This window comes from Chrysochloris asiatica, unplaced genomic scaffold, assembly GCF_000296735.1.
Source record: "Chrysochloris asiatica unplaced genomic scaffold, ChrAsi1.0 scaffold00018, whole genome shotgun sequence".
Lineage (NCBI taxonomy): Eukaryota > Metazoa > Chordata > Mammalia > Afrosoricida > Chrysochloridae > Chrysochloris > Chrysochloris asiatica.
The window spans coordinates 4,440,111-4,453,023 of record NW_006408536.1 but is presented as its reverse complement, the minus strand read 5'-3'; positions in this window follow the sequence as shown (position 1 = coordinate 4,453,023).

The window sequence follows — 12,913 nt, the reverse complement described above, 5'->3', positions numbered from 1 at the left end:
AGGGTTTCCGAGGCTGTAAATCTTTACGGGAGCAGAAAGCCTCATCTTTCTCCCGCGGAACAGCTGGTAGTTTTGAACTGCTGACCTTGCGGTTCTCAGCCCGATTCGTAATCACTACGCTACCAGAGCTCCTCTGGTAGGATAAGAAAAATAAAATATATTGCTATAGTCATATTCTTTACTCAAGCACATAGTTAAGAAACTGAGAGTGTATAATTCATAATCATATTATACTCAACATACTCCGCATGGCTGACTTCTGTAACTCACTAGAAAAATAGCAAAGTCCATAGTTTGTAAGCATGGATACCACTATATGCATATACATACACATTATTTAATTCTGTGATCTTTACCATAAATGAGTTCTATCTCTGAAAATATATACTGTATATTTCTTTTTCTGAAATGACATACCCAAACTGGCCATAATTAAAAGTAGACTACCAAAGAAGCCATTTGTCATATTTACTTATACATCTCCTATAAACATGTTCCATTTCCCTTTTCACATATTAATACATAACAATTCTGAAAGGAAAAAAAAGTCTTATTTGAAAGATTCTTTCTTTCTTAATAGATATTTCAAGCCAAGGGAGTCCAGCGTCAGACATAGCACACGTATCTTCCCAATTCCTGACTAAAATCCCATGAAATGAGATGAAAAATGTACATTAAAAAATATATATATTTACAGCAGCACATAAAAAAAAAGAGTGTCATTAATGGTTATATATAAAAAGTGGCCATGGGGTATTTATGCATTAATTCAATATACATTTATTAAGGCTTTCCTATCTGCCCAGCATATAAAGATTAGTAAAATCTAGACACAGTCTGTAAGCAGCTTGTTATTTATAAGACAGGCACACACATCGAAAAGTAAAACATATGAAAGACATTATACCTCTAGTGAGAACAAACTGGGTCCCGTGGAGGGTGTGAATATTCTGCTTAGCTTGTCAAGCAGAATGCTAGGGTAAGTTTTCTCAAAAGAAGTGACATTTAAGCATGCATACATTGATCTTTCACCATTTTCATCACTGTAATATATGTCTCTGCAATAAGGCTAGACTATGCAGGTTTTCATGAGGAGAAAGTGCCCACAAACAACATTGGTCATAAATAATCAATGGAGAAGTGAGGCAAGATTAGTCAAGAATGAAACATTATGCAAATTAGATTGAAAAGAAATCGGGAAGACCTCTGAAAACAAATGTAACATGCTGCCTGTGAACAATCATTAGCCAAAGCATCTAATGTGAAATAAAAGATCAATTATCTCTAAAATAAACTTGAACATCTACTTCAGTGATTCTTAAATAGGAAAAATGGATTTTTCGATGATACATTACATATGAGAAATGGTGTAAGATATACAAGAGTTGACAAAGATAACTATAAACCCAGTAGAAATTGCATTTTGAATCTGAATTATTTTATATTTTAGCTTAAGTTTGGCTCATGAAGAATAAAATACTGTATTGTTTTACAGGATAAATGTTGTTGCCATGAGCCAGGGGTCAGCTTCAACATCAACAACAGATATTTTAGACACCCACTCAAGTCCACCCACCACCCCACCCCTAGTCTATAGGCAATCCTCGATCCACTACAGTAACTTGAATCTCCTTGAATAGCATATAAATCTGATTATACAGTGTATTTTTTTTTTTCTTGTTAGGCTTCTTTCACTCAGAATAACTATTCTGAGATTTATCCATGTTGTAGCATTCATCACAGGATATTATAGTTTTGTGTATATATAATAGTTTGCTTATTCATTCACTTGTTGCTGAATACTTGCAATGTTTCTTGGGGTGCAAGCTCAATGGTGCTGTTGCTAAACCATTGAGTACACCCAACATTAATTTGGCTAAGCACTGACAACAGTCAAGATAGCCAATGGCTACATCTGCACGAATATTTGCTATGTGCAGCTCTGTTTTTTTCTTTACTGTTTTATTGTGAATTAATTATGTGATACTTTACATGGAAGAACATTAGCTTTACATTCATCCTATCGTATACCGTTTCATTGCCATGGTTACAATCCCCTCCATGAATCATCAACCAACCAAAGGGTATACCCTGCAAGCCTGACTACCCCCCTCCTCTCCCCGAGGTCATCAGCACACAGGCCTTCTCCCTCTCTGGGTCTAAAGTCCCTAAATGCTCCATTTCTCCACATCATCATCTCTGCTTCCATCTCTGGTGTCACTGCTTCTCTGGGTAGGGTCCCGCACTCCGGTCTTCTTAATGGTCCCAGGGACCTCCGCTCCTGGACTGCAAAGTCAATCACTCCCCTCCTTTTGCTAAAAAATGTTTACTTTTACATTTCCAACCCTCACAGTCAGTTCTGATAACAATTATTCACTATTGTACCACAAGAGACCTATCCACATTTCCTTTCATCAGCCCCACCCAGACAGATTGAATACTACTCAGTGGAGATTCTACCTTCCTCGGCACCCTCTGGATCTAGGCTACCTCTGGAAAAGTTTACAAGCCAGTCAATTCTTGCCTTTGTAGCATCCCCATTTTGAGTAGCCAATGTCCAAGTTGCCCATCCCTGTCTACTCTGTGTATGGAGGGGGTGGGAATGATCTTCGCTGTAAAGATTTGTTCTCTCTTTTGAGCTACTGCATCCATGGGTGTAGGTCAAATTCATCAAATTGTATCAGATTACTCTTTATTTCCTTCACTTTCTTCTTGTAGAGCTCTGATCATCCAGTCATTGAAGCCAGGTCAAGTGGTATTAGCTGCAAGTGTGGGTGTTCTTGTGCATATGCCCTCTCTTCTTATCAGCTGGATGTTTCATTCTCCACTCTAGTCCTCTGTGGCTATGCCAGTGACTCTGGGCCCAGGAGTCCCCGGGTCTTGCGACACTGCTGGCCAACTAGGTCTCCAACCAGGTTCACAGGAGTCTATTGAATGTTGTAGGACTTAAGTTGCAGCTTCATTGCTGTTTTTTCCCTCACTTCCTCTTATCAGTGATGAATGTGGTCACCAATCAGCCGCTCCAGGCTGGTCTACTTGATCTTTCAAGTGGAAATTTCCCACCTCAGAAGATTCTGGATGGGGTTCAGGATTTCACCTATGGTCTTATGTAATGCAGAGGCTCCTCAGCAAGCCTCCTTCATTGGGCACATTGCAGCCTCATTTTAATTATTCTAATCAGTTATAGGCAGAAGACAGACTTATAAGCTTTCTATGGTGATATTTCTGGCTATTCCTTTCTCTCCTCCTCAAGTGTCTATTTTACAAGGTTATGCAAGGGAAACCAAGATTCAAAAGACAGCCAAGCATCTTAATATTATCCCCTCCCCCTCCTTTTCTCATTCCAACCATGTCTCAATCCCTGTATCCCAGAGCCCTGTTGTTCTAAGGTTGTGCATACATTATTATTTACCTCTGTCCCACTTTGCCCAAGCAAACCTGCCTAATTGTTTTCCTATCTGCCTTGTTCTTCTATTCCCCTCCCCCTTTTTGTGTATTGCTCCCCTCCCTAGCACCCAAACTATCCTGTGTCTGTTTCGTACCCTGTGCTCCACCTTCCTTTCCCTCCGCTCACCCTACCCCCCCACATCCCAGTAACCAGCAGCAAAGAATCCTCTCCCTCCTTTAGTATGGGTTCTTTTTCTTAGTCTTTTACAGTAGTGGTCCTATGTAGTATTTCTCCTTTTGTGACTAACTAATTTCACTCAACATAATATCCTCAAGGTTCATCATGTTATGTGCGGTGGCTGGCAGCATCTTTGTTATTCTTCAAGGTTGCATAATATTCCATTGTGTGTATGTACCACAATTTGTTTATCCATTCTTCCGTTGATGGGCACTTAGGCTGTCTCCATCTTTTTGCTATTGTAAATAGTGCTGCTATGAACATTGGTGTGCCTATATCTACTCATGGTATGCCTTGTATTTCTTGTGAGTAAATACCAAGTAGAGGAATTGCTGGATCACAAAGTATTTCTATTTCCAACCTTCTGAGGAAGTGCCAGAGAGGCTGGACCATTTTTCAATCCCACCAGAAATGCAGGAACATCCCAGTCTCTCCACATCCTCGTCAGCATTTATTGTCCTCTACTTTTTTGATCTTTGCTGTTATTGCTGGTGTGAGATGATAGCTCATTGTTGTTTTTATTTGCATCTCTCTAATGGCTAGTGATAATGAACATTTCCTCATAGGTTTGTTGACTTGCAAGTGTTCTTTTACCCCCCCCCCTTTTTTTTTATTAATTTTTAAAACCAAGTTTGATCATCTCTTCATGTATTCATTCACCTCTTGGATATCCTCTCTGCTGGATTGCCTGTTTAGATTCAGTTTATGTTTTTATTAGTTTAGAAGTTACAAATACCTTTTCATCTTATATCTTTTCATCTTGCTAAATTTCTTCTGGTGTCACTCATTAAAAATAAAAATCCTTATTTTGATATAATCAATTCAGTACTTTTGTTGGGTCTTGTGGCTGGTGCCTAGAGTTATAGCACATCATTTTTAATACGGTGTTTCTCAAACTCTTTGTGGTCATTAAATACTTTTCATCATTTACCTCAATTGTTACAGAAAGTTGCCTTTTCATATATGAATATATATCCATATCTTGTCTATTCCTGAACCTATTCAATGTCCCATTGTAGATGCTTTAAGCAATTTTATGTCCAAAGAAAAATTATTTCTTTGTTTCTATTTTGTAATTCCTTTCTTAGGAATTCTTCAGTGTTAAATTCTCTATAAAGTTTAACAATTATTTTAATTGAATCCTGGTGTGGCACTATAGAATAGGCGCTGGACCACGAGGTCAGTTTGAACCTCAAGACTAGTGGTTCAAACCCACCAGCCGCTTATTGGAAACCCCTTACAGGGTCACTGTGAGCTGGAATTGACTTGATGGCACTAAACAACAACAACATTTTAATTGATAAAAATAAACACTTTCTGAATTGCATTGAAGATATAGATTAATGTAGGAGATATTTATAACCAATATTGAGTCTTTCCATATAAGAAACAAAGTTTCTATTTATGCAAAATTGGGGGCTTCCATAGAGCTTATGGAGTCCTGGTGTGGTGCTGTGGGTTAATGCGCCAGACTGCAAAGCCGTTTGAACTGCAAGGTCGGTGGTTCAAGCTCACCAGCTGCTCCTCGGAAACCCTATACAGGGCCGCTATGGGTTGGAACCAACTTGATGGCACTTAACAACAACAATAGAGCTTATAATATAGACTGTCTTTTTTTTTTTTCGTAAAATTTTCATTACTGTTTGAAACTTAAATATAGATTAAGACCAGTTCTTAGGATTTGATCAACTTCTTCTCTTTGGACAACGGAATCTATTCATACAGTTGTTTGCCATAAGTAAAATTGCAATCCCAAATATGTATCTCATAAGCAAGTATCTGTCTGTGTTGCAGAGGTCTGGAATTACCTCAAACCCTGTTCTGTTTCCTTCAGACCCAAGTACCTTTCACTAGAAGTCCGCAGCAGAAAAATCACCCTCTGTTGAAAGATGTACGACATTGATGGGAAACCTGAGGTGATCAGCTGTCTTCTTTCAGTTGATAAAGAATTCTTTTGCTATCCTGACTCTTTCTAAAGTAATTTATAAAAGACTGATTGATGAATACTCTAAGACTGAGGCATTTTCTGTAAAGGGTCAGATAGTAAATAGTTCAGGCTTTACAAGCCACATGGTCTCTGTCACAGCTACTAAACTGTACCATTGTAGCATAAAACCAGTCAAAGATGATATATAAACAAATGGCGTGATTGTGTTCCCATGAAACTTTATTTATAAAACCCATTGGAGTGTCAAATTTGATCTTCATGATGTAGTTTGCTGTCCTCTTTCTCCAAGACACTGATTCTCACTCTAGACTTTGCAATAAAACACCTGAAGAAGTTAAAAATATGTATCTATTTTCATGCTCCCCCCACCCCAGTCTGATTTAATAGATGTAGGCCCAGTACTCCTGAATCAGAAATTGAGAAGACAGTGTTGAGAACCACATCCCTGAGGCATTTTCTCAAAATTTATCTACTGCTGGTGCTAAGTGACTTTGAATACATTCTGAATAAAAGCAACGCTGTATATGGTTTCTATCGATCTTTCAACAAACGGATGCCGCACTGGAGGTGCTCACTGATGCAGTACTGGAGGCGTTTACTCATCTATGCCAAGAAATTTAGAAGACAGTTAGTTACCTGGACAACCAGTTGGAAGAGATCTGTATTTGTGCCCATTCTAAAAGAGGTGTACCAATGGAATGCAGAAATCATTGAACAATATCATTCATGTCACATGCAAGGAAAATTTTGCTGAAAGTAGTTTAAAAAGGGTTGCAACAGTACAAGAAGCTGCCAGAAATTTAGATTGGATTCAGAAGAGGACATGCAGCTAGCTGATGTCAGATGGAACTTAGCTGAAATCAAATACTAGAAAGATGTTTACTTGTGCTTTATTGACTATGCAAAGGCTTTTGACTGTGTGGAACATGACAAGCTATGAATAACATTGTGAATAATGGGTATTCTGGAACACTTAATAGTGCTTATGAGGAACCTATACATAGACAAAGAGGCAGTTGTTCGAACAGAACAAGGAAATACTAAACGGTTGAAAATCAGGAAAGATGTGTACCAGGATTGTATCCTTTTACCATACTTATTCAATCTGTATACTGAGCAAATAATCTGAAAAACTGGATCATATGAAGAAGAATGTGGCATCCGGATTTGAGGAAGACTCATTAATAGCCTGCAAAATGCAGATGATACAACCTTTGCTTGCTGGAAGCAAAGAGGATTAAATATACGATTAAAGACTACAGTCTTCAGGTTGGATTGCACCTTGATGTAAAGAAAATTAAAATCCTCACAACTGGAACCAACAAATAATTCCATGATAAGGAGAAGAAAAAAGAAAAGACTTCATTTTTTTGGATTCACAATTAGCATTCATGGAAGTAGGAGTCAAGAAATCAAATGACATATTTCATTAGACAAATCTGCTGCAAAAGACCTCTTTAAAGTATTCAAGAACAAAGATATGGAATAATTTTGAGGAATAAGGTGCGCCTGACCCAAGCCATAGATAGTATTTGTAATTGCCTCATATGCATGTAAAATTTGGACAGTGAATAAGGAAGGTCATAGAAAAATCAATGTATTTGAATTATGGTGCTGGAGAAGATTATTAAAAGTACCATGGACTGCCAGAAGAACAAACAAATCTGTCCTGGAAAAAGTACAGCCCAGAATGCTCCTTAAAAGTCAGAATGGTGAGATTTTATCTCTCATTCTTTGGACACATTATCAAGGAGGGACCAGTCCCTGGAGAAAGACATCTTGCTAGGTAAAACAGAGGGTCAGAAAAAAAAAAAAAAGGAAGATCCCAATGAGAAGAAAATGACACAGTGGCTGCAGCAATGGACTCAAACATAACAACAATTGTGAACGTGGTGCAGTATTCCGCTGTGTTGTGCATAGCATCATTAAGAGTTGGAACCAACTCAACAACACTTAACAACAACATTGGCTAGTGATCCTCATATGATCATATAAAATTGGAAGATTTCATATGGAACCGTTTTTTTTCAAGATACTCACTTGGAGTCCTGGTGTGGCACTGTGGGCTAATGCGTCAGACTGCAAAGTCGTTTGAACTGCAAGGTTGGTGGTTCAAGCTCACCAGCTGCTCCTTGGAAACCCTATAGAGCGTTGCTATGGGTCAGAACTGACTCGATGGCACCTAGCAACAATAACAACACTGGAATAAATTCAAGGATTTAATGTATGTTTTTGACAATGAAATTTTATGAAGAAATATTTATTTCTCTTTCAACCACTACTCATCTCATGCTGTAAAATGTTTAATATTTTCTAATTTCCATCCACAAAAATGTCATTGTAGCTGATAAGTATTAAATAACTAGGCTAATTTCTATAATATTTTATTTCTATTAGAAGATTTAAAAAAAATAAGACTGGTCACTATTGAGTCAAATTCTGACTCCTAGCAACTGTGGTACCATGGATTTACTTGGTATGGCTTTTCTATCCAAAGTCTTCTCAGCTATTACCACATAATTGGGTGGGTCCATGCAAATCAATGTACAGGGTTCTAATGTAGGGATTGGTCAGTTTTGCTATCCTGCTAGGCTTAAATCAGCCATGTAAGGAGCAGGAACAGAGAATTCCAGGACAGTCAAGATAAAGGAACCATGAGTGAAGCAGAGACAGCAGAGGTGGTGGCATGGAGAGACAGATCAGCTGCAGGCTCCCAGCCCATGGACCAAGGAAAGCTAAGTTCCTATGGGCAGGAGAGTGGCTTGCAGAATATGCCCTTTGTACATTTAAAGATAAGCTAAAGGAACTTTGTAACACTTGCCCAAGGGGTATCATGGCTGAAAGGCAGAATACAAGACTGAGAAGTGCCAACAGTATGGCAGAGAAAAGTGTTCCTAGTGGTCTCCATGCTGTTTGTGTAGCAGTCCTAGAGGACTGAGTAGGATTGCCCCTTATGGTTTCCAAGGCTACAAATCCTTATAGCAACAGACTGTCACTTATTTCTCCCGAAGAACAGCTGGTGGTTTCAAACTGTCAACCTTTCAATTAGCAGCTGAATGGTTAGTCACTAAGCCACCAGGGCTCCTTTTAAATTTCATTAGGAAGTACAGTTTCCATAAAACAAATTTTGTAAGAATTATTAAAATGTATCACATATTTCTAATGTTTTGATCAATTGTATGATTGCCATCATTGCAACAAAATAAAAAACCACATGGAAAACTTTAACCCATAAATCATGTGCCCACACACACACAGAAAACATTTTACACACATAAAACATTTCAGTTTTCATATGTAGGATAGGGTGTTATCTAAGAATAACTTTCAAAAGTTAAAATCATGACATACACATATAAAGTAAACACATGTCAAAGATTTATTCAAGTCAATAAAGAGGGAAACAACTAGTGGGAAACCAGGTTCAATGAGAATTCACACAGTGGTTATATTGTCAGTTGAAGAAAGGCACACTGGAAAATATTTGCTAAGTCTGAGACAAAGCTGTTTCATATTTTACTGGAAAACCAAATCATAGGAGTGTAAGTTAACATGTAACTTCATGGAGTGTATAAAAAACCCACTGCATCAAGCCTATTACAACTCATAGTGACCCTGTGTAGGGTTTCTGAGGTTATAAATCTTTATGGGAGCAAAAAACTTCCTCTTTCTCCCAAGAGTAGCAGGCAGATTTGAATTGCTGACTTTGTAACTTGTAACCCAATGCATAACCCACTAAGACACCATGGCTCCTAATAACGAATAAATAGTAAAACAAAAACCAAAAGGGTACATGACCACAACGACTCAAGTAATTAATTACAAGTAATTATTATGTAAATAAATAATTATAATTTTGAAACTTTTTGGACAATGCTCCAGTTGAAAAGAAAATGAAAAACATGCAATCATCCATTTGTCTTAGTTTTCATTACTTTGCTACTTTTCCACTAACAGTATTTAATAGACTATTTTCAAACATAAAATAGGTTAGGACAATGGTCAGGAAGTAATAAGAACACTCCTGAATTTCCCACCCTTGACACTATGACCCTTAGTCCTTTTCAGGTCCCTGGCTCAATTTTCAGCCAGTGATAGACAGGTCTGTAAGGGGAACAATAACACTAGGGAGGTATGAACACCTTAGGATAATTAATCATTTGAGATCTAAAGGGCCGCTTTTATACAAGGACTAAAAAGAAGGAGCTCTAGTAGCGTAGTGGTTACCAATTGGGCTGCTAACCTCAGGGTCAGCAGTTCGAAACTACCAGTCATTCTGTGGGAGAAAGATGAGGCTTTCTGCTCCTGTAAAGATTTACTGCAGGGTCACTATGAGTCGGAACCGACTCCACGGTACTTAACAACAACAACAGCAAGTGCAGAAGGGTTAGGACAAAAGGAAGAGTGGAAATTGGAGGCAGGAAGGAAGTTGGATAAGTGCTATTACATGGTGGGGATGGCAATCTATGCAATGAAACAAAATGTGTATGAGTTATTGAGTGGAAAATCTTCATCCTATTCACAATAAAAAGTTTTAAAAAAGAAAGTTATAAAATCTCTGAATGTAAAGGTCTTGTTCATGTATTTTTGTTCCCAGTGGATGATGGTTCATTATGATATTTAAGTTGCATTGGTTACAATTTTAAGATTGATATCACAGTTTTAATATCAATGAGTTTTGTTTTTTTTTAAAAGTATATCAGAAATTGCATCTTTTACAATGATTTTATACAGGGCCACTATGAGTCAGAATCGACTCCATGGCACATAACCAACCAACCAATCACAATGAATTTAAATTATGTTTAAAAATTTATGTGTCAAAATTTATGGGTTTGGCTTGCATAGTTCTTCAATTTTCTTATAGAGAATATTAACAAAAATGTTTGATGATGGATATTTAGGGAATATTTTTCTCTGTTCAAAGTTTTCCATCATTGTATCCTATCTACTTTCCATTTTGCTCAGATTTTTCAAAGTAGCTTGGTCACTAGAGGTACAGTTCCTTGTTCTCTATCTCCGTAACAAATTGTTGTTGTTGTTATGTGCTGTGGAGTTGGTTCTGACTCATAGTGACCCTGTACAGGGTTTCTGAGGCTGTAAATCTTTATGAGGGCAGAAAGCCTCATCTTTCTCTCACAGAACAGCTGGTAGTTTTGAACTGCTGACCGTGAGCTTAGTAGCTGGATTCGTAACCACTACGCTACCAGAGCTCCTTACTATAACAAATAGGCACTGAGGCTACCCTAATCCAAAAGCAACCCGTTGCCATGGAGTGGACTCCATGAGTCCAGGGTTGTTTGTTGGCTGTAATCTTCACAGAAACAGATCACCAGGCCATTCTTCCATGGTGCCGCTGGGTAAGTTTGAACTATCAACCTTTAGGTTAGTTGTTGTTGTTATGTGCCATGGAGTCGGTTCCGACTCATAGCGACCCTGTACAGGGTTTCCGAGGCTGTAAATCTTTACGGGAGCAGAAAGCCTCATCTTTCTCCCGCGGAACAGCTGGTAGTTTTGAACTGCTGACCCTGAAGTAGCCCAGCACAAATCATTTGCACCACTACACTGGTGAACAAAAATAACCTAGAAGCCTTTCCTAAAAGTGTTTATATTCCAGGAAGGGAAACTGACATGACTCAAATGATGGCATATACAAAAGGACATTTGTAACTGAGATGTAGGCTGTGAGTGTGGGTATACAGAGCATTAGAAGTGGGAAGTGAGAGGAATGAATCTTGAAAGAATGAGCTGAGATCTGAAGAAAGAGATAACTAGGTGAAGATATATTGTATTCCATCCTGCCTGAAGCAACCAAAAACAAGGAACAGTTGAAAGACATTGGGTATCAGGTACCAAAGAACACCTGGGAAACTGAAAACAAAGGAGATGAGAACTAGGATTAATTGCCTGAGTTTATTGCCAGGAGAGAACTTCCTGGCTATAGTTTGTTGTTGTTAAGTCCCACCGAGTCGGTTCTGACCCATAATGACCCTGTACAGGGTTTCTGAGGCTGTAAATCTTTACGGGAGCAGAAAAACTCATCTTTCTCCGGCGGAGTGGCTGGTAGTTTCTAATGGCTGACCTTAAGGTTCGCAGCCCAATTCGGAACCACTACGCTATAAGAGAAGAGGGAATCTAGGTTGGGCTCCAGAGGCTACCCAAGATGGAGCTGAGAGTCCAGGAAGAGCAAGATGGTGATTGTTTTCAGAAAAGAGTAATAGAGAAGAGAGAAAAATGCAAAGAATCACTGGAAAGGATTAGCAGACATGTGTCTGTTATTCAAGCCATGTAGGGCTTGATCTAACTGTTCATAGTTATTAGCCAGGCTCTTAAAAATGATGCAATAAACTTTCTGGAAACAGTGTATTGTTGGTAGTGCTGTTGTTGTTAGGTACTGAGTCCCTCGCTATCCTCACAATTATTGTTATGTTTGAGCCCACTGTTGTTTCCAATGTGTCAATTCATCTTGTTGGGGGTCATCCTCTTTTTCATGGACTCTTTTACCAAGCATGATGTCCTTCTCCAGGGTCATCCTGATAACATGTCTGAAGTATGAGTGATGAAGTCTCACCATCCTGGCTTCTAAGGAGCACTCGGGCTGTACTTCTTCCAATGCAGATTTGTTTGTTCTTCTGCCAGTCCATGGTACTGTTAATATTCTTCTCCAATGTCGTAATTGAAATGCATTGGTTCTTACATAGTTTTCCTTATTCATTGTCCAACTTTCACATGTAAATGAGGCAATAGAAAATACCACAGCTTGAGTCAGGTTCACCTTAGTCCTCAAACTGATATCTTTACTCTTGAACACTTTAGAGGTCTTGTGCAGCAAATTTGCTTAATGCAATATGTTATTTGAGTTCTTGACTCCTACTTCCATGAGTCATTTTTATGAATCCAAACAAAATGAAGTCTTTGACAACTTCAGTCTTTTCTCCATTTATCATGATGCTGTTTGTCACTGGTTCAAGCTCATCAGCTGCACCTCGGAAACCCTCTACAGGGTTGCTATGGGCCGAAACCTACTCGAGGGCACTCAGCAACAACAACATTTATTTCCAAGAAAAATGGATTTTTATTTCCTTTACATTGAGTTGTAATCCATACGGCCACAATTTTATAACAGCCAAGGATAGAAAACTTTATCTCTTTTCCATTATTTTTGTCATCATCCACATTTCAGTCTTCATCATTGTAGTCTTCCTCATTGAAATCTTGAAGTAGAGAAGAATTTAATTATTTAATTTTTATTTAAAAAAGTACATCTATGTGGAGTGGCTAGGGACCCTGGACTCAGGGAGGGAGAGGGGCTGTGTTGACGATGGGGGGCGGGGGGGGGG